We start from the raw sequence: 22,723 nt of genomic DNA, 5'->3' as shown, positions 1-22,723 counted from the left end.
TCCACTCTGTCACAGACTATCCCTTTTGTTATTTTCTGCCCTCCCTTTCCTTGTCTCTGTACTTGCTTAAAATCTGTCACATCGCTAAGTTCTTCCAGTTCTGATGAAGGCCAGCAACATGATATCAACTGTTTCTCTCTCCACAGACGCTGCCTAACCCTGCTGAATATTTCCAGCATTTTCTGTCTCTATTTAAAAGTTCTGGCATCTGCAGTATTTTGCATTTGAGAGACAGGAAGTGCCCAATGACCCCAAAAATATGGGACAGACAACGTACAAAATGAACTTTGGTGGAACCTACCCAACCTCAACGCACCAGAGGAAGGTGATAGCAATAGAAAAAGCCATTTGGCTCTCAAGTTTGCTCTATCTTTTTGATCGGTACAACTGTTCTAACAGGCGGCACAGTGGTTAGCTTCACAGCTCCAATGACCCAGGTTTGATTCTGGGTACTGTTTGTGTGGAGTTTGCAAGTTCTCCCTGTGTTTGCGTGAGTTTCCTCCAGGTGCTCCGGTTTCCTCCCACAGCCAAAGACTTGCAGGTTGATAGGTAAATTGGCCATTGTAAATTGCCCCTAGTGTAGGTAGGTGGTAGGGGGAATGGTGGGGATGTGGTAGGGAATATGGGATAAATGTAGGAGGAGTATAAATGGGTGGTTGTTGGTCGGCACAGACTCGGTGGGCCAAAGGGCCTGTTTCAGTGCTGTATCTCTAAATAAAATTTAAAAAAAAAAAAACTTACTAAATCCTGAAATTTCTTGCCTTCGTAGAAAACGCACAGTGGCGCAATGGTTAGCACTGCAGCCTCACAGCTCCAGCGACCCGGGTTCAATTCTGGGTACTGCCTGCGTGGAGTTTGCAAGTTCTCCCTGTGTCTGCGTGGGTTTCCTCCGGGTGCTCCAGTTTCCTCCCACATGCCAAAAACTTGCGGGTTGATAGGTAAATTGGCCATTATAAATTGTCCCTAGTATAGGTAGGTAGTAGGGAAATATAGGGACAGGTGGGGATGTGGTAGGAATATGGGATTAGTGTAGGATTAGTATAAATGAGTGGTTGATGGTCGACACAGACTCGGTGGGCCAAAGGGCCTGTTTCAGTGCTATAATCGCTAAACTAAAACACTCCTGCTTCCCAAGTATCCTTCTGTTCAAACACCTCAATTGATTCTGCATTTATGGATTTCTGTGGCAGAATATTTATAGTTCTGACAAGTCTCTTTATATAAAGTTTTTTTTTCCAGAATTCGCTTCTAACCAGCTCAATTGAACTCTATGTTGTTGTCCTGGAATCCTCTACCAGAGCACAGAATCAAATCATTCTCTATCTGCCAGTCAATTCCTTCCCATTATGTTAAACACCTCAAATGACAGATAAAGCTCCCAGGACAACAAATGTCACCCCAACTCCCAAAGCAAAATCGGAAATAAAAACAAGAAATGCTGGAAATACTCAGCAGGTCTGGCAGCATCTGTGGAGAGAGAAGCAGAGTTAATGTTTCAGGTCAGTGACCCTTCTTCAGAACTGGCAGACCTGCTGAGTATTTCCAGCATTTGTTTTTATTCCAGATTTCCAGCATCTGCAGTATTTTGCTTTTATTCGAATGATGTAATATTTCTGTTATGTTATTCAACATGATATCTTCCATTCTAAATGACATTTGTTGATATTAAGATGCAACCTGAAATCAGAGCCAAGGTAAAACCATCTATCGCCACTTTTATTTCAACTCATCTGCTGCTGAAATTCTCATCCATATTTTAGTTTCTTCTAAACGTAACTATCCCAATGCTTTCCTGGCTCACCCACCATCTGCTCTGCTGCCCATATCCTAACTTGTACTAAGTCTTGTCCACACATCATCCCTGTGCTCACTGACCTACATTGACTCCCATTTCAGAAAATCCTTCAGTAAAGCATCATCCTCATATTCAAGTCCCTCCAGGGTCTTGCCCCTCTCTATCTCTGAACTTCGCCAGCCCTATAACCCTCAGAACTCTGCATTCCTCCAACTTTTCCCCTTTTGTGTATTTCCCCACTTCCTCTGCACCATCATTGGTGACCTTGCCTTTAGCTGTTTAGACATTAAGCTCTCCATCTCATATTTCTTTGAAGATGCTTATCATCTTTAACTAAATGTTTGGTCAGTTATCCTAATGTCATCTTTTTTGGTTCATTGCCACTGTTGTCTGATTATACTTCTGTGAAGCGCCTTGGGACATTTTGTGATATTAAAAAAGGTGCTATATAAAATGCAAGTTGTTGTAGTAAGGTGCACATAACCAGTTACACTAATCATACTTCAAATATTGTTGACATAAATCCTTCTGAATCAAAGGAAGTTCAGAATCAAAGCCTGGGTTCATTCCAAATGTGACAGCTGTCACCAATACCCAAGAATGGTCAGTATTCACCAAGGAGAAGGACTTGGTGGATGATGAGCCTAGGGAAGGGAGTGAAGATAGTCTCAGTCATCTCATTATCAAAAAGGAGGAGGTGTTGGGTGCCTTGCAAAGCATTAAGGTAGATAAGTCCCCAGGGCCTGATGGGATCTACCCCAGAATACTGAGGGAGGCAAGGGAAGAAATTGCTGGGGCCTTGACAGAAATCTTTGCATCCTCATTGGCTACAGGTGAGGTCCCAGAGGACTGGAGAATAGCCAATGTTGTTCCTTTGTTTAAGATGGGTGGCAAGGATAATCCAGGAAATTATAGGCCGGTGAGCCTTACATCAGTGGTAGGGAAATTATTAGAGAGAATTCTTCAGGACAGGATTTACTCCCATTTGGAAACAAATGGACTTATTAGCGAGAGGCAGCATGGTTTTGTTTAGGGGAGGTCGTGTCTCATTAATTTGATTGAGTTTTTTGAGGAAGTGACAAAGCTGATTGACGAAGGAAGGGCAGTGGATGTTATCTATATGGACTTCAGTAAAGCCTTTGACAAGGTCCCTCATGGCAGACTGGTACAAAAGGTGAAGTCACACAGGATCAGAGGGGAGCTGGCAAGATGGATACAGACCTGGCTCTGTCATAGAAGACAGAGGGTAGCAGTGGAAGGGTGCTTTTCTGAATGGAGAGATGTGACTAGTGGTGTTCCGCAGGGATCTGTGCTGGGACCTTTGCTGTTCGTAGTATATATAAATGATTTGGAGGAAAATGTAGCTGGTCTGATTAGTAAGTTTGCAGACGACACAAAGGTTGGTGGAGTTGCGGACAGTGATGAGGATTGTCAGAGGATACAGCAGGATATAGATCAGTTGGAGACTTGGGCGGAGAAATGGCAGATGGAGTTTAATTCGGACAAATGTGAGGTAATGCATTTTGGAAGGTCTAATGCAGGTGGGAAGTATACAGTAAATGGCAGAACCCTTAGGAGTATTGACAGGCAGAGAGATCTGGGCGTACAGGTTCACAGGTCACTGAAAGTGGCAATGCAGGTGGATAAGGTAGTCAAGGCGGCATACGGCATGCTTGCCTTCATCGGTCGGGGCATAGAGTATAAAAATTGGCGTCATGCTGCAGCTGTACAGAACTTCAGTTAGGCCACACTTAGAATTTTGCGTGCAATTCTGGTTGCCACACTACCAGAAGGACGTGGAGGCTTTGGAGAGGGTACAGAAGAGGTTTACCAGGATGTTGCCTGGTCTGGAGGGCATTAGCTATGAGGAGAGGTTGGATAAACACGGATTGTTTTCACTGGAACGATGGAGGTGGAGGGGCGACATGATAGAGGTTTACAAAGTTATGAGCGGCATGGACAGAGTGGATAGTCAGAAGCTTTTTCCCAGGGTGGAAGAGTCAGTTACTAGGGGACATAGGTTTAAGGTGCGAGGGGAAAAGTTTAGAGGGGATGTGCGAGGCAAGTTCTTTACAAAGAGGATGGTGAGTGCCTGGAACTTGTTGCCAGGGGAGGTGGTGGAAGCAGGTACCATAGAGACGTTTAAGAGGCATCTTGACAAATACATGAATAGGATGGGAAGAGAGGGATACGGACCCCCGGAAGTGCAGAAGGTTTTAGTTTAGGCAGGCATCAAGATCGGTGCAGGCTTGGAGGGCCGAATGGCCTGTTCCTGTGCTGTACTGTTCTTTGTTCTATTAACAAGGCCACACAGATAATCAAATGAATTATCATGAAAGCAGCTATCACCATAACCCAGAGGCCAATAGATTTTAAGATAAAAGGATACAGACTATATAGATTGGAGAAACAGTGTTTGAACTCAAAGCTCTTTGCTCCTGGATTGAAAAGACCTCTCCTGGCTGGCTCAGTGCAGCCTCTCCTGTCCGCTTCCATCTCTTTCTCATGGAACTGAAGACCCATTGAAGACACAAGATCCCCAAGAGAGAAAAGTCTCCTACAGTGAACAAGGTTTACGAAGAATACTGGGCCCCAACGAAAAGCAAGACTACCTACAATCAAGGACTCGACAGTGAGACTCGAAGGGGGGAAGGTGGTGGGATGGCATAAAATGGAGCGGGAGACTCCAGGAGGCCTTCCCAACCCGCTCCTGCCTCCGCCCCACTTTACATAGGGCGGGGGGAGGGGTCGGTGGTGGGGATGAAAAATGGACTGCCTGCCCAGGCCAATCAAGACCCATTAGATACCAATTAACAGCCACTTTGGGGCCTCTGCCCACCTCTACGCAGACTTTACATGTGGCAAGCAGGCGTCCTGGAACTGGGAAAGGCCGCCCGGTAAAAGCTGGCGGCCTCTCTGCGCCCCAGGGGTGGGCACAGACGATCGGGCACAGAGCGCCCGATTGCGGGTCACCCCCGCTTCCCCAACCACTCCCAAGACAGCCCCCCTTCCCGCCCCCACAAAAGGACAACCCTTGCCTCACCGGGGCCCGACCGATTACCCCCGGTGAATCAACCCAAACTTACCTGAACTCCTGGCTCCATGTCCTCAGCTGGGCTACAGTCCCAGCAGCGGCCACCGCTCCTGGTGGCGCTGCTGGGGCTAAGAGCTGCCGGCCCGATGATTGGCCGGCAGCTCAATGAGGCGGAACTTCCTCCCTCAAGTGGGTGGAAGTCCCGCCTCTGAAGAATTAGAGCCTGCGGACCCGTAAAATGCGGGACGGATCCCAAGGCTAGACGGAAGCAGATTCGCCACTGACTTTTATGTCGGTGGCCAGCTCCTGTCTGCCCAACGTAAAATCCAGCCCAGCGTGTCAAAAAACAAAACCTTGTACAATAAGACCAGGTAAAGGCAGAGGAAGACCCCTAGACACCTTTTTCACCTGGTCGTAACAGTGTATATGTGCATAAGTCTTTGAAGGCGCCAGGACAGGTTGAGAGAGCAGTTAATAAAGCATACAGCATCCTGGGCTTTATTAATAGGGGCATAGAGTACAAGAGCAAGGAAGTTTATGTTGAACTTGTATAAGACAGAGTTCGGCCTCAGCTAGAGTATTGCATCCAATTCCGGGCACCGCACTTGAGGAAAGACGTGACGGCATTGGTCAGAGTATAGAAAAGATTCATGAGAATGGTTCCAGGGATGAGGAATTTCAATTATGAAGATAGATTGGAGAAGTTAGGACTATTTTCCTTGAAGAAGAGAAGGCTGAGAGATGATTTGATAGAGGTATTCAAAATCATGAGGGGTCTGAACAGAGTAGATAGAGAGGAACTGTTCCCACTCGTGAAAGGATCGAGAACGAGAGGGCACAGATTTAAAGTATTTGGTAAGAGAAGCAAAAGCGACAGGAGGAAAAACTTTTTCACACAGCGAGTGGTTAAGGTCTGGGATGCGCTGCCTGAGAACGTGGTGGAGGCAGGTTCAATTGAAGCATTCAAAAGGGAATTTGACTGTTATATGGAAAGGAAGAATATGCAGGGTTATGGGGAGAAGGCAGGGGAATGGAATTGAGTATATTGCTCTTTCGGAGAGCCAGTGTAGACACGATGGGTTGAATGGCCTCCTTCTGCACTGGAACAATTCTATGATTCGGTAACTGTTGAGACTCAATACACTATGCCAGACACACTCCACATGCAAGGGTGGAGCAATTGGTTTGTAGGACATGCTGCCTGCGTACCGAAGCCAGCTTTTCACTGCTAACAAAAATTTATTGCAGAAAGCCCAAACTCTGCTTCCAGAGAAGGAGAAAGTGTGCACAATCTCCCCAAGTCACTATTACCACCTTCTAGCAACTTCAGCCCTAGGGCATTGCTGCAGGGGTTCCTCAGTGTAGTATCCTATGTCCAACCATCTTCAGCTGCTTCATCAAAAGGATACACAAGACCAGACCCTAAGTGAAGCTGCTGTAATTGTTGTGCAATTCAACGAAAGATTATCTAACTCACCCACATTCCAGCTCTTTCAGTCTAGTTTTAAAAGCCTCCACCTCTTTCCTGTTCTGGACCCTAAATTGTGAAGAAGTTTTTCTGACAGCAGATTGAAAATGTGCTTTTCACCAGTTTATACTGAAGACCTCTGGTGTACAATACAGCTTTCAGCCAGTTCGCTGACCTACACTGGCTGCCAATCAAGCAACCTGGTTTTAAAATTCTCACCTTTGTTTTAAATCCATCCGTGGCCTCACCCCTCCCTACAACCCTCCGGGATCCCTGCGCTTCTCCAATTCTGGGCTCGAGCATTCCTAATTTCAATCGCTCCGCCATTGGGAGCTGTTCCTTCAGGTGGACCACAAGCTCAAATTCCTTCCCTAAACCTCTCCCGCTTCTCTTTCTTCAAGATGCTCCTTAAAACCTACTTTTGGCCATCTGCCCCAATATTGTGGCTCGGTGTCTAATTTTGCTCGTGACCTATCTTGGGATATTTTATGTTAAAGGCACTATTCAAATAAATTATTGTTGAATTTAAAGATACAGTCCTCATCACTTACCCTGTGTGCTTTTCCCAGATGGACTGCTTTCTATTACTTCAACCGTATTAATTGGGCAAACTATTTTAGGCAGCTGTTGGGACCTGGTTAAAGTGTGATTATTGTAGCTGTCAAAGTTCTAACCTTCCTGTAGTCTCGAACTCCTGAGAGCCCTTCCTGCTCAGCTGGACGTTTTCTAGATTGTTATTAAAATCAACATGGCAGTTAGCCTTTCTTCGAAATGTAATCAATCTTTTATCAATGATAATTTCCATGGCAATTGGAGTTTTGTTTTTGCATAAACCAGTTAAACTGTAATCGGTGTTCTAATCAATCTCTCAGGTGCTGGATTCTGTTCTGGCAGGGCAAGTACAGAAAGCCAGGGACAACAGAATCCACGTACAGCAAATTAAATTATACTACTACTGGAACGTACTGCCTGAAAAGGCAGTGGAGATTCGCTAGCGACTTTCAAAAGGGAATTGGACATAAAACCTAAAAAAGGGTTAAATTTTCAGGACGATGTGGAAGGAGCAGGGGAGTGGGACTAATTGGATAGCTCTTTCAAAGAGCCAGCACAGGCATGATGGGCCAAATGGCCTCCTTTGTGCCATATGATTTCATATTTTGCAACAAATTCAACTTTGGCCAATGAGGTTTTCGCTCCAGCTTCCAGTTCTAAGGGAATTGCATGCACTTCTGGTCGCCACACTACCAGAAGGACGTGGAGGCTTTGGAGAGGGTACAGAGGAGGTTTACCAGGATGTTGCCTGGTCTGGAGGGCATTAGCGATGAGGAGAGGTTGGAAAATTCTCGGATTGTTTTTACTGGAACGACGGAGGTGGAGGGGTGACATGATAGAGGTTTACAAAGTTATGAGCGGCATGGACAGAGTGGATAGTCAGAAGCTTTTTCCCAGGGTGGAAGAGTCAGTTACTAGGGGGCATAGGTTTAAGGTGAGAGGGGCAAAGTTTAGAGGGGATGTGCGAGACAAGTTTTTTTTTGTTACATAGAGGGTGGTGAGTGCCTGGAACTTGCTGCCAGGGGAGGTGGTGGAAGCAGATACCATACGTTTAAGAGACATCTTGACAAATATATGAATAGGAAGGGAATAGAGGGATATGGGCCCCGGAAGTGCAGAAGGTGGTAGTTTAGGCAGGCATCAAGATCGGTGCAGGCTTGGAGGGCCGAATGGCCTGTTCCTGTGCTGTACTGTTCTTTGTTCTTTGACTCAAAAGTAATCATGCTCCAGACTCCATGAGAATTCCAACTGGTTCCTTTCATACTTTGTCATGGGGAAATGATGTTGTCTTGGCTGGAGTAGTACAGAGAAGGGGGAAAAGCACTAGAGGGCAATTACAAAATACTGGGACCACTCTGGCCATGTTATACTCGCCATCAAATACAGCGAGCAACGCACGTTTGTACATATCAGCAGGCTATACAAGGTGGGGACTGAACTTAAACTGCAAGAGAAAACTTTTACAGTAGCTGGGAGGAACCTTGTTGCAGAGACTGAGCTTTTTAAAGCCTCTTTTCTATAGACTGCCCCTTACACTTGGAAATCAATCTAGTTGTTCTTCTCTGCACCTTTTCCAATGCTTGCTGATCCCTTTTGTACCGTGACAGGAATTTGCATGAACATAGTAACCATTATAATGAAAGGTCATCAACCTGAAACGCTAATTCTTCCTCTCTCCGCCAAACCTGTTAAAGTATTTCCAGCAGTCTCTCTAACGTGGTAAAACATCCCAAGATGCTTCATAGGAATCTCATCAAATAAAGTTTGACACTGAGGTATGCAAGGATATATTAGGACAGGAGACTGAAAGGTTGGTCAAAGGAGGTGGGCTATAAGGAGCGTCTTAAAAAAGGACAAAAGGAGGCAAAGGGATTTAGGGAGGGAATTCCAGAGCTTTGAGCCCAGGCAGCTAAAGACACAGCTGCCAATAGTGGGGGGGGGGGGAAAAAAAAAAACAGACACGAGCCAGAGGCCAGGATTGAAGGAGCGCAGAGATCGGGGGGGTTGTAGAGCTGGAACAGTACACAGGGCTTCAAGTCTCATCTGACTTTTGTTTTCGAAAGCCTCCGCATAACCCCAGTGACTTGTATTCCAGTGTTCTATTCTCAGCACTTAAATGACCACATGATCTAGACAGATAACAGCAGGTCCTTTTCGAAGTCAACTTGTGCCAATTCAAATTTAGTCACTACCAGTGTTATGATTTCATTCAATATGCAATTTGCAAGTCAAATCCCATCTATACATTATTCTGATGAATCTAATCTTGGCTTTACTGCTTTCTCTATTTGAATAACTTTCTAAACTTGCAAAATTGAGGTCGTTTATCAACTCCCTCTGCAAATGTAACACTCTGAATCAAGGAGGGTTTGGCTTGAAGCTCCATTCTGGGACTTTAGCCTATAATCTAGACCAACATTTCTGTTCAGTGCTGAGAGAATACTGCATTAGAAGACGTGAAATATTAAGATTCCCCAAGCTCCCAAGAGACCAAACAGTAGAGTCCCAAGCAATATTTATCCTTCGCCACCAAAACAGATATAACTGGCCATCTCTCTCAGTGGCGCAATATGAACTGACACTTTTTGGACTATTATTCCAGTTCTCTGGATCACTAGTGTATTCCACAGAATGTGGATAGAAACAGGCCATTCAGCACAATAGATCGACAGTGATGTTAATGCTCGACACAAACTTCCTCTCACCCTATCAATCTATCCTTCTATTCCTTTCCCCTTCATGTATTTATCTAGCTTCCCTTTAAATACATCCATAATATTCACCTCAACCACTCGTTGTGGGAACAGGTTCCACATACTCACCACTCTCTGGGTAAAGAAGTTTCTCCAGACTTCCCCCCTATTATATTTATTAGTGACCATCTTTATTTATGGCCCCTAGATTTGGTCTCCAAAGTCAAAACATCTTTTCTGTGTCTACCCTATCGAACCCTTTCATTATTGTAAAGACTTCCATCAGGCCACCTCTCTTTTTCCCCCTCAAGAAAAAGCAGAGTACCAGCCTGTTCAAACTTTCCTGATAGAACTGGGAGGTTATAAAATGATATCATCCTTTCAATGTTCGTTTGCATCTTCTCCAGTCCTTGGTTTGACTTTATAGCCTTAATAACCTATTATTTTGCTACTTTGTGATTTGTGTCTCTGTACCCCTAGATCCCTTTATTGCTCATCATACAGACACTTATTTTCAAAAGCATATCTGGCCTACTTATTCTCCCTGTCAAATGCACCAATTCCCATTTATCTACATTAGAATCATAGAATAGTACAGCCCCACCTTCTCCAGCCTACTCACGCAGCTATAATCCCTCACCCCAAGAACCTCACATAAGATAAGGATACATGGCGTCAGGGGTAAAGTATTAGCATGGATAGAGGATTGGTTGACTAACAGGAAGCAGAGAGTGGGGATAAATGAGTGCTATTCTGGTTGGCAATCAGTCACTAGTGGTGTGCCTCAGGGATCGGTGTTGGGACCGCAATTATTTACAATTTATATAGATGATTTGGAGTTGGGGACCACGTGTAGGGTGTCAAAGTTTGCAGATGACACCAAGATGAGTGGCAGAGCAAAGTGTGCAGATGACTGTGAAACTTTGCAGAGGAACATAGATACATTGAGTGAGTGGGCAAAGATCTGTCAGGTGGAATACAATGTTAATAAATGTGAAGTCATTCATTTTGGTAGGAGTAACAGGAAAAAGGATTATTACTTGAATGGTAAAAAGTTGCAGCATGCTGCTATGCAGAGGGACCTAGGTGTCCTTGTGCATGAATCGCAGAAGGTTGGTCTGCAGGTACAGCAAGTAATTAGGAAGGCAAATGGAATTTTGTCCTTCATTGCTAAAGGGATTGAGTTTAAAAGCAGAGAGGTTATGTTGCAGCTGTATAAGGTACTAGTGAGGCCGCACCTGGAGTACTGTGTGCAGTTTTGGTCTCCTTACTTGAGAAAGGATATACTGGCACTGGAGAGGGTGCAGAGGAGGTTCACTAGGTTGATTCCGGAGTTGAGGGGGTTGGCTTATGAGTAGAGACTGAGTAGATTGGGATTATATTCATTGGAATTCAGAAGAATGAGGGGGGATCCTATAGAAACATATAAAATCATGAAGGGAATAGATAAGATACAAGTAGAGAGGATGTTTCCACTGGCAGGTGAAGCTAGGACAAGAGGGCATAGCCTCAAGATTAGAGGGAGCAGGTTTAGGACTGAATTAAGAAGGAACTTCCTCACCCAGAGGGTTGTTAATCTATGGAATTCCTTGCCCAGTGAAGTAGTTGACGCTTCTTCAGTAAACGTCTTTAAAGCTAAGGTAGATATCTTTTTGAACAATAAAGGAATTAAGGGATACGGTGAGAGCGTGGGTAAGTGGATCTGAGTCTACGAAAAGATCAGCCATGATCTTATTGAATGGCGCAGCAGGATCGAGGGGCCGGACGGCCTACTCCTGCTCCTAGTTCTTATGATCTTATGATCTCAAAGCCTTCACACCGTTCTGAAAGTGCAGTGCCCAGAATTGGACACAATTCTCCAGTTGGGGCCAAACCAGTGTTTTATAAAGGATTACCACAGCTTTTTTGCTTTTGTACTCTATGGCTGGAATTTTTGAAAACAGTCCGCCTGCCCCAGACCAATTGAGGCCCTTTAATGGCCAATTACTTGCCACTGAAGGGTTTCCTCCCACCACTCCTGGTATTTTACCAGCAGCAGCCCCCAGGAACTTCAGCACCTGAGCAGGCTGCCAGTAAAACCAGGCAGCCTCCTTGCAGCACTTTGGGTGGGGGGCATTGGGTAGCCCTCCTGATCAGGAACCCTGTATCTCACAGAGGGCTCCCCAGTACTATAAGCTGCCCCCAATGGAGCACCTCCCCCCATCCTCGCCAGGGCCAAACAAGGCCCGAAACTCCACTCGCCTTTATGGAGGCCAGCGTCCATGGGTCCTCCTCTGGCTTGGTGCAGTCCCAGCAGCGGCCACTACTCTCAGTGGCGCTGCTCGGACTGAAGAGCAGTCGGTGCTCCAATTAGTTGGCAGCTCTTTAATGCAGGACTTGTTGCCTTAGAGGGGCAGAAGTTCCGCCCGAGGCCAATTAAGGGCCTGGGCCATGCCAAAAAAAAAAAAAAAAACTGTGTGGCTTCCAGGCTCGTCCCCAACTTTTAAGCTGGTAGGTGGGACGTCCACTGCCACGTAAACTTCCGGCCCATGTCTCTATTTATAAAGCCCAATATCCTATATGCTTCTTAGTCACTTGGTAAGCCTGTCCTACCACCTTTGATGATTTGTACACAAACTCCCCATGCTTCTCAGTTCTTGCACCCCCATTAAGTTGTATCATTCCATATGTATAGAACAGCTGCCATTTCCATCAGCAAACAAGAAAGCATCCCATCTGGACTGGGTGGCTTTTCTACTTTTAAGTTCTGCTAAGTGTGGCTTTCGTGCAGAGAGATCGACCGTTGACATGCTGTCCTCCCTTCGTCAGCTACAGGAGAAATGCGGCGAACAGATGCCCCTCTACGTTGCTTTCATTGATCTCACCAAAGCCTTTGACCTCGTCAGCAGACGTGGTCTCTTCAGACTACTAGAAAAGATCAGATGTCCACCAAAGCTACTAAGTATCATCACCTCATTCCATGACAATATGAAAGGCACAATTCAGCATAACAGTGCCTCATCAGAGCCCTTTCCTATCCTGAGTGGCGTGAAACAGGGTTGTGTTCTCGCACCTACACGGTTTGGGATTTTCTTCTCCCTGCCGCTCTCACATGCGTTCAAGTCTTCAGAAGAAGGAATTTTCCTCCACGCAAGATCAGGCGGCAGATTGTTCAACCTTGCCCGTCTAAGAGCGAAGACCAAAGTACGGAAAGTCCTCATCAGGGAACTTCTCTTTGCTGACGATGCTGCATTAACATCTCATACTGAAGAGTATCTGCAGAATCTCATCGACAGGATTGCGGCTGCCTGCAATGAATTTGGCCTAACCATCAGCCTCAAGAAAACGAACATCATGGGGCAGGACGTCAGAAATGCTCCATCCATCAATATCGGCGACCACGCTCTGGATGTGGTTCAAGAGTTCACCTACCTAGGCTCAACTATCACCAGTAACCTGTCTCTAGATGCAGAAATCAACAAGCGCATGGGAAAGGCTCCCACTGCTATGTCCAGACTGGCCAAGAGAGTGTGGGAAAATGGCGCACTGATACGGAACACAAAAGTCAGAGTGTATCAAGTCTGTGTCCTCAGTACCTTACTCTACGGCAGCGAGGCCTAGACAACATATGTCAGCCAAGAGCCACGTCTCAATTCATTCCATCTTCGCTGCCTCCGGAGAATCCTTGGCATCAGGTGGCAAGACCATATCTCCAACACAGAAGTCCTCGAGGCGGCCAACATCCCCAGCTTATACACCCTACTGAGTCAGCGGCGCTTGAGATGGCTTGGCCATGTGAGCCACATGGAAGATGGCAGGATCCCCAAAGACACATTGTACAGCGAGCTCGCCACTGGTATCAGACCCACCGGCCGTCCATGTCTCCACTTTAAAGACATCTGCAAACGCGACATGAAGTCCTGTGACATTGATCACAAGTCGTGGGAGCCAGTTGCCAGCGATCGCCAGAGCTGGCGGGCTGCCATAAAGGCGGGGCTAAAGTGTGGCAAGTTGAAGAGATGTAGCAGTTGGCAGGAAAAAAAGACAGAAGTGCAAGGGAAGAGCCAACTGTGTAACAGCCGTGACAACCAATTTTATCTGCAGCACCTGTGGAAGAGACTGTCACTCTAGAATTGGCCTTTATAGCCACTCCAGGCGCTGCTCCACAAACCACTGACCATCTCCAGGCGCTTACCCATTGTCTCCCGAGACAAGGAAGCCAAAGAAGAAGAACCTTGTACCTCCTCTTGATCTATTTTTATCCCGTTCAATTTTTGTACCTCCTCTTATAAAAATTGGATCTGTCTTCACAAAGAGGGTGTTGGGAAAGTAGCTCAGCCATGCTTTCTGCCCGTACAAAATGACTTCTCTTCTGGGCCCTAATCAACCCAACTATTCCTTTAATGTCCTCTTGATATACTTATAAAAGACATTAATGTTCCCTTTTATGTTACCCTCTAATCTTCTGAGTCTTTGCTCCTCCTGTTTCCTTTTTCAGTTTTCCTCGATACTCTATTGTATCCCGAACTTGACATTTATCACAAGTTCCTTTTAAATCTCAATAATTCAGTGTCACTGAACATAAACAAACACGCTGCCCCTCACAAGTTGCAATTTTTGAAGTTTTATATAGAACTGGAAAATCCATTGTGTACAGTTCGTTTCAATAGCTGCATCCAGAGTCAATGTTCTTGGCAAGCTTAACTGGAATAGAGAAGGGAAAGATTTGAGTTGCTGCATCATACACCGGTGACATCATTACAGACATGTTTCCATAGTAACAGGTCAACTGGAGCTGTGACAGAGGTCAAACACTAACTACAGTTTTAACACCTGCTTAGGCAAACCTTACACAATGCAAAACATTGGAGTTCAACAGGTTGTTCAACTCAGCAACGTTTAACACTCCTGTGACCGCCATCCCTGGAACCATTCTGGTAAATCTGCTCTGCACCTTCGAAAAGACAGACACTCACATCTTTCCGAAAGTTTCAGCGACCAGAACTAGACAGAGACGATCAGTGATTTCAGGGGGGTCTGGAAATTGGATGGCCACTTGAGAGTAGACTTGTCGGGCTCCATGGACAGCTGGCATGGACTTGATGGGCCAAATGGCCTCATTCTGTGCCATAACTGTATCTGTGACTCGAAGCACCCAAGGATTTACCCTTGGCACCCCCCCACCATTTCTCATCAATCATGTAGAAATGCAGCAAGACCTGGACAATATCCAGGCTTGGGCTGATAAGTGGCAACGTTCGTGCCACACAAGTGGCCATTTCCAACGAGAGAATCTAACCATCTCCCCTTGACATTCAATGGCATTACCATCGCTGAATCCCCCACTATCAACAGCCTGGGGGTCACCATTGACCAGAAACTGAACTGGAGTAGCCATATAAATACCGTGGCTCCAAGAGCAGGTCAGAGGCTAGGAATCCTGCAGCGAGTAACTCACCTCCTCACTCCCCAAAGCCTGTCCACCATCTATAAAGCACAAGTCAGGAGTGTGATGGAATGCTCTCCACTTGCCTGGATGGGTGCAGCTCCAACAACACTCAAGAAGCTCGACACCATCCAGAACAAAGCAGCCCGCTTGATTGTTTGTGGATGGGGTGCCATTCACTCCCTCCACCACCAACGCACAGTGGCAGCAGTGTGTACCATCTACAAGATGCACTGCAGCAATGCGCCAAATCATGGAGTGATACAGCACTGAAACAGGTCCTTCAGCCCACCGAGATTGTGCCGACCATCAACCACCCATTTTATACTAATCCAACATTAATCCCATATTCGTTACCACATCCCCACCTTCCCTCAATTCCCCTACCACCTACCTACACTAGGAGCAATTTACAATGGTCAATTTACCCATCAACCTGCAAGTCTTTGGCTGTGGGAAGAAACCGGAGCACCCGGCAGAAACCCACACGGTCACAGGGAGAACTTGCAAACTCCGCACAGGCAGTCCCCAGAACTGGGTAAATTGGCCATTATAAATTGCCCCTAGTATAGGTAGGTGGTAGGGAATTATATAGGGACAGGTGGGGATGTGGTAGGAATATGGAATTAGTGTAGAATTAGTATAAATGGGTGGTTGATGGTCGGCACAGACTCAGTGAGCCGAAGGGCCTGTTTCAGTGCTGTATCTCTAAATAAATAAAAATAAATAAATAAACTGAACCCGGGTCGCTGGAGCTGTGAGGCTGCGGTGCTAACCACTGCGCCGCCCCCAAGGCTCCTTACACAGCACCTTCCAAACCAGCGACCTCTACCACCTAGAAGGACAAGGGTAGCAAATGCATGGAAACACCACCACCTGCAAGTTCCCCTCCAAGTCACACACCATCCCGTCTTGGAACTAGATCGCCGTTCCCGAGTGAAAATCCTTAAACACCCTTCCTAACAGCACTGTGAATGTACCTACCCCATGTGGACGGCAACGGTTCAAGAAGGCAGCTCACCACCACCTTCTCAAGGGATGGGAAATCAATGCTGACCTAACCAGCGACAGCCACATCCCATGAATGAATTTTTAAAAATGCTGCCCCTCAGCAACATCTTCTGAAAGCACATTGCTTAGGTTTCACAGATACGTTGATGACACTCAGCTCTGTCTCACCACCACCTTTCTCAACTCCTCCACTGTTGCTAAATCAGACTGCTTATCTGACAGCCAGCACTGGATGAGCAGAAATTTCCTCCAATAAGATATTGGGAAGACTGAAGCCATTGGTTTTCAGTCCCCACTCCAAACTCTGTTACCTAGCTACAGACTCCACCCCTCTGCCTGGCAGCAGTCTGAGATGAAGCCAATTTGTTTGAAACCTTGGTGTCACATTTGACTTTGCGATGAGCTTCCAACCCCATATTCATGCCATCCACTGAGGCCACCTATTTCCACCCCCATAATATCACTGACTTTGCCCCTGTCTCAGCTCATCTGCTGCTGAAACACCCATTGATGTCTTTGGTACCTATAGACTTGACTATTCCAACACACTCCTGGCTGGTCTCCCACACTGTACTCTCCATAAACTTGAGGTCATCCAAAACTCTGCTGCCCATGTCTGAACTCGCACCAAGTCCCTTTCCCTCATCACCCCTGTGCTCGTTGACCTACATTGGCTCCCGGTCAAGCAACATCTTGATTTTAAAATTCCCATCCTTGTTTTCAGATCTCTCCATGGCTTTGCTCTCCCCAACTCTAATCTCCTCCAGCCCCACAACCATCCGAGATATCTGCTTTCCTCTACTTCTGGCCTTTTGTGCATCCCTAATTTTAATCACTCCACCTTCAGTTGCCTCGGCCCCAAGCTCTGGAATTCCCTCCCTATACCTCTCCACCTCACTTTCCTCCTTTAAGACACTCCTTAAAGCCTATCTCTTTGACCATGGTTTTGGTCATCTGACCTAAGCCGCAAAAGTGACATTTTGTTTTATAATGCTCCAGTGAAGCATCTTGGGACATTTTATTACATTAAAGTTGCTATATAAATACAAGTTGTTATTTACAACATAAATGATTTGGAGGAAAGTATAGGTGGTCTGATTAGCAAGTTTGCAGACGACACTAGATTGGTGGAGTAGCAGATAGTGAAGGGGACTGTCAGACAATACAGCAGAATATAGATAGACTGAAGAATTGGACAGAGAAATGGCAGATGGAGTTCAATCAGGGCAAATGCGAGGTGATGCATTTTGGAAGATCCAATTCAAGAGTGAACTATACAGTAAATGGAAAAGTCCTGGGGAAAATTGATGTACAGAGAGATTTGGGTGTTCAGGTCCATTGTTCCCTGAAGGTGGCAACGCAGGTCAATAGAGTGGTCAAGAAGGCATACGGCATGCTTTCCTTCATCGGACGGGGTATTGAGTACAAGAGTTGGCAGGTCATGTTACAGTTGTATAGGACTTTGGTTCGGCCACATTTGGAATACTGCGTGCAGTTCTGGTCGCCACATTACCAAAAGGATGTGGATGCTTTGGAGAGGGTGCAGAGGAGGTTCACCAGGATGTTGCCTGGTATGGAGGGCGCTAGCTATGAAGAGAGGTTGAGTAGATTAGGATTATTTTCATTAGAAAGACGGAGGTTGAGGGGGGACCTGATTGAGGTGTACAAAATCATGAGAGGTATAGACAGGATGGATAGCAAGAAGCTTTTTCCCCCAGAGTGGGGGATTCAATTACTAGGGGACACGAGTTCAAAGTGAGAGGGGAAAAGTTTAGGGGGGGATATGCGTGGAAAGTTCTTTACGCAGAGGGTGGTGGGTGCCTGGAACGCGTTGCCAGCGGAGGTGGTAGACGCGGGCACGATAGCGTCTTTTAAGATGTATCTAGACAGAATGGGCAGGAAGTAAAGAGATACAGACCCTTAGAAAATAGGCGACAGGTTTAGATAGAGGATCTGGATCGGCGCAGGCTTGGAGGGCCGAAGGGCCTGTTCCTGTGCTGTAATTTTCTTTGTTCTTTGTTATTACAAATGCTATGTAAATGCAGGTTATGATGCAGAAAAACCACGTCACAGCAATGAAGCATTTTTACCTCAAGATATTGTCTCCTTCAATTCTATCAGAGTATGCAAAGAGTTATAGAAAAGTTTCACTCAAATAAAATGTTGTTGTTTATTTTGGTAAAATGGTAAAAAAACAAAATTAGTCCTTTTGTCTATGCGAAGAGCCTGGGGTAAACCAAACAATTCAAATACAAACCATTTTAAGGTTCAAGTATACCGTTGATTGGCTGCTTTTTGACATTTAATGGGAAATTACTAAAATTTGCTTGATCCAGGCTATATTTTGGCAATAATTCCTCAGCCTTTACAGTTCCAACTTTTGGACAGCATTGGTACAGTCTTAAGCTTCTGTGTGGAGGAAACAAACAATCACGCGAGAATATTATCTTCATTACGCACAACAATGCATTATTTTCAGCTTGCTGGAAAAGAGTTATGCATAAGGGTCTGAAAGGGTTAATGCTCGAGACAGTGACTAACCCCTCATTGATGTATAGTCACATGGGTATTAGGTTTGACAGAAGCTAGAAGCATCATGAGGGGTGCTAGCTGGACAGGCCTAATGAGAGTGTAATTAGTTATGTATATAAAATAAACTAGTTACTATTTAGCCAAAGACTCAGACATCTACACCAACAACAATACACAAAGACCACAGTGTGGTACTACTGCACAGACATTCCTTAGTAGTCCAGAGAACTGTTATTCTGCCACCTTTGGAAGTCAAACAGGTCATGTGATAAAACATGGTCTCTAGGCAGGCTACAAATGAGACAATGGGGAAGGGAGTGGAGGTTCACTATGACAGTTGTCTGGAACAATTATCCCGAAAAGCAGAGTATAAGGACACAAAATGTAGCAGCCTAGAGCATCTCTCAGAACCAAAATTGCTCCCAACAGCAATTTGCATTTATATATCACCTTTAACAGAGAAATATCTCGGCGCAAACAAAATTTGACACCTGAGCCATGTAAGGTGATATTAGAGGAGATGACCAAAAGCTTGGTTCTAGAGGCAAGTTTGAAGGAGACTGATACATAAGCACACACTTCGAGCTTGGGGTCCGGACAGATGAAGGCATAGCCGCCAAAAGGTGAGATTGAAATCCGGGATAAGCAAGGTGCCACGATTGTCTGATTGCAGTGCTGATGGAGGTTCCAGAGATAGGGAGGGGCAATGACAGAGATTTGAAAATCAAGATTAATGAGTACTTTGTATCAGTGTTTTCTAAGGAAGAGGATGCTTACAAAATATCAGTCGAAGTGGAGAGGTTAGAAGTAATGGATGGAGTGAAAATGGAGAGGCAGGGAAAGGCTGGCTATGCTTAGAGTGGATAAGTTGCGCCTGGTCCGGATGGCTTGCATCCAAAGTTGGAGATAGCAGAAGGGCTTGCCATTATCTTCCAATCTTCCCTAGATATTGGGAGGCGGGGGGGGGGGGGGGTGCCAAAGATTGGTGAGTGGCAAATGTGACACCCTTATTCAAGAATGGGTATAAGGACATTCCTGGTTACGACAGGCCAGTCACTTTAACATCAGTGATGGGTAAGGTTTTAGAAACAATAATCAGGGGGAAAAATACCCAGAGGTTTGAGTTAATTAAGGAGAGCCAGCACGGATACGGATTTGTAAAAGGCAGATCATGTTTGATTAATTGAATAGAGTTTTTAGATGAAGTAACAGGAGTGGTCAATGAAGGGAAAGTGATATTGTCTATGGATTTTAAAGAAGTGTTTAACAAAGTACCACATAAAAGGCTAGTTAATAAAATTGAGGCTTATGGAATTTTAGGGTCAGTATCAGCTTGGATTTAAAAAAACATTGGCTTAGGACAGAAAACAGCGAGTTGAGGTAAATGTTTGTTTTTCATATTGGAGAATAGTAGACAGTGGTGTTCCCCAAGGGTCAGTGCTAGGTGATGAGTTTGGCAGAAGGAAAGGGGAAAGTCATACAGACATAAATGGCACAGTTCTCAAGAGCATGCAGGGACAGAAGGACCTGGAGGTTCACGTGCACAGATCTTTGAAGATGACAGGACATACTGAGAGAGTGGTTAGTAAAGCATATGTGATCTTGGGCTTCATAAACAGAGGCAGTGAGCACAAAAAACAGGGACCTTATGCTGAACCTTTATAAAGTTCTGGTTAGGCCACAACTAGAGTATTGCTTCCAGTTCTGGTCACCAAACTTTAGGAAGGTGTGAGGATCCTCGAGGGGATACAGAGGAGATTTACCAGGGATGGGAGTTTTTAGCAACAAGAATAGGTTGGAGAAGCTGGGGATGTTCTCCTAACCATCAGCCTCAAGAAAACGATCATGGGACAGGACGTCAGAAATGCTCCATCCATCAATATCGGCAACCACGCTCTGGAAGTGGTTCAAGAGTTCACCTACCTAGGCTCAACTATCACCAGTAACCTGTCTCTCGATGCAGAAATCAACAAGCACATGGGAAAGGCTTCCACTGCTATGTCCAGACTGGTCAAGAGAGTGTGGGAAAATGGCGCACTGACACGGAACACAAAAGTCCGAGTGTATCAAGCCTGTGTCCTCAGTACCTTGCTCTACGGCAGCAAAGCCTGGACAACGTATGTCAGCCAAGAGCGACGTCTCAATTCATTCCATCTTCGCTGCCTCCGGAGAATCCTTGGCATCAGGTGGCAGGACCGCATCTCCAACACAGTAGTCCTCAGGGCGGCAGACATCCCCAGCTTATACACACTACTGAGTCAGCAGCGCTTGTGATGGCTTGGCCATGTGAGCCGCATGGAAGATGGCAGGATCCCCAAGGACACATTGTACAGCGAGCTCGCCACTGGTATCAGACCCACCGGCCGTCCATGTCTCTGCTTTAAAGACATCTGCAAACACGACATGAAGTCCTGTAACATTGATCACAAGTCGTGGGAGTCAGTTGCCAGCTATCGCCAGAGCTGGCGGGCAGCCATAAAGGTGGGGCTAAAGTGTGGTGAGTCGAAGAGACTTAGCAGTTGGCAGGACAAAAGACAGGAGTGCAAGGGGAGAGCCAACTGCGAAACAGCCCTGACAACCAATTTTATCTGCAGCACCTGTGGAAGAGTCTGTCACTCCAGTATTGGCCTTTATAGCCACTCCAGGGACTGCTCCACAAACCACTGACCACCTCCAGGCGCTTACCCATTGTCTCCAGAGACAATGAGGACAAAGAAGAAGAGGATAAGGTAGTCAACAGAAAAACTGTTCCCATTAACTGATGGTACAAGGACTCGGGGACACAGATTTAAGGTTTTGGGCAAGAGATGTAGAGGGGAATGTGAGGAAGAACTTTCTTTTTCCCCCTGCAGCAATGACCTGGAACTCTGCCTATGAGGATGATGGAGGCAGAGACAATAAATGATTTCAAAAGGAAATTGGATCGGCACGAAGGAAAACAAACTTCCAGGGTTATGGGGATAGAACGGGACTGATTGGACTGTTCTATGGAGCCTCCTTCTGTGTCGTAAATGACCGACTCCCACCTAACCTTGTATCTTCAGCGAATTTAGATACATTACTCTCGGTCACTTCGCCCAAGTCATTAATATAGATTGTAAATAGCTGAGACCCTAGCACTGATCCTTGCCGCACTCCACTAGTCACAGCCCACCAGCTTGAAAATGCCCCATTTGTCCCTACTATTTGCTTCCTGTCCATTAACCAATTCTCTATTCATGCCCAGCCCCCACCACCAACTCCATGAGCCCTTCTCTTGTCTATTAACATTTTGTGTGGCACCTTATCGAATGCCTTTTGGAACTCCAAGTGTAATACAATCGACTGATTCCCCTTTAATCTACACTACTAGTTACATCCTCAAAAAAACTAATAAATTTGTCAAACACGACTTCCCTTTCATAAAATCGTGTTGACTTTGTCTGATCACACAATGAGTTTTTAAATGCATTGTTAAGAATTCCTTAATAATAGATTCCAACATTTCCCTGTAGTTCCCCATTTTCTCTCTGAATAAAAGGTGTTACACTTGATAGCTTCCAATCCACTAGGACGGTTCCAGAATCTAGGGAATTTGATAATAACCAGTGCATCCAATGTCTCTGCAGCTTTCTCTTTTAGATCTTTTGGATGTGGGCCTCCGGTCCTAGGGATTTGACAGCTTTTAGTCCCATAAGTTTCAACCAATATTTTTTCTCTGCTGATATTAAATAACCTGAAGTTCTTCACTCTCATTAGCCCCTTGGATACCCTCTATTTCTAATATGTAATTTGTCTCTTCTACTCTGAAGGAGCCACTAAGTATTTGTTCAACATCTGTCATTTCTTCATTCTCTTCGGTAACTTCTGTCTGTGCCCTTAAGGGATCAACGCTTATTTTAACTGCTCTCCTCATTTTTATATACTTATAGAAGCTATAACAATCTGTTTTAATATTCCTGGTTAGATTACTCAAGCTGTTTTTTCCTTTATCGAAAACATTTTGGCCCTCAGCTGGTTGCTAAAGCACTCAATCCTCAGGGCTCATTACTATTCTTTGCAACATTATAAGCCCCCTCTTTTAATCGAATACCATCCTTAAGTTCCCTCGTAAACCACAGATGGATCTTTCTTTCTTAGTTTTCATTTTTTCAATGAAATTTCTTTGCGTTGAACCTTTTAAATTTTTTTTTGTATGTTTCCCACCTGTATTTCCACCATACCTTTCAGTGTC

The 22,723-nt window shown here is 45.4% G+C and overlaps 1 protein-coding gene across 4 annotated transcripts in view; it reads right to left on the bottom strand.

Annotated features, from left to right (window-relative positions):
• mcoln3b (mucolipin TRP cation channel 3b) overlaps positions 1–22,723 on the bottom strand; it is a 65,937-nt gene that overhangs the window by 33,685 nt on the left and 9,529 nt on the right. The gene's annotated exons all lie outside the window — the stretch shown is intronic.

This window comes from Heterodontus francisci, chromosome 8 (assembly GCF_036365525.1).
Source record: "Heterodontus francisci isolate sHetFra1 chromosome 8, sHetFra1.hap1, whole genome shotgun sequence".
NCBI classification, from domain to species: domain Eukaryota; kingdom Metazoa; phylum Chordata; class Chondrichthyes; order Heterodontiformes; family Heterodontidae; genus Heterodontus; species Heterodontus francisci.
Note: the sequence above shows the minus strand (reverse complement) of the source record. Positions and strands in the feature narration are given on the sequence as shown.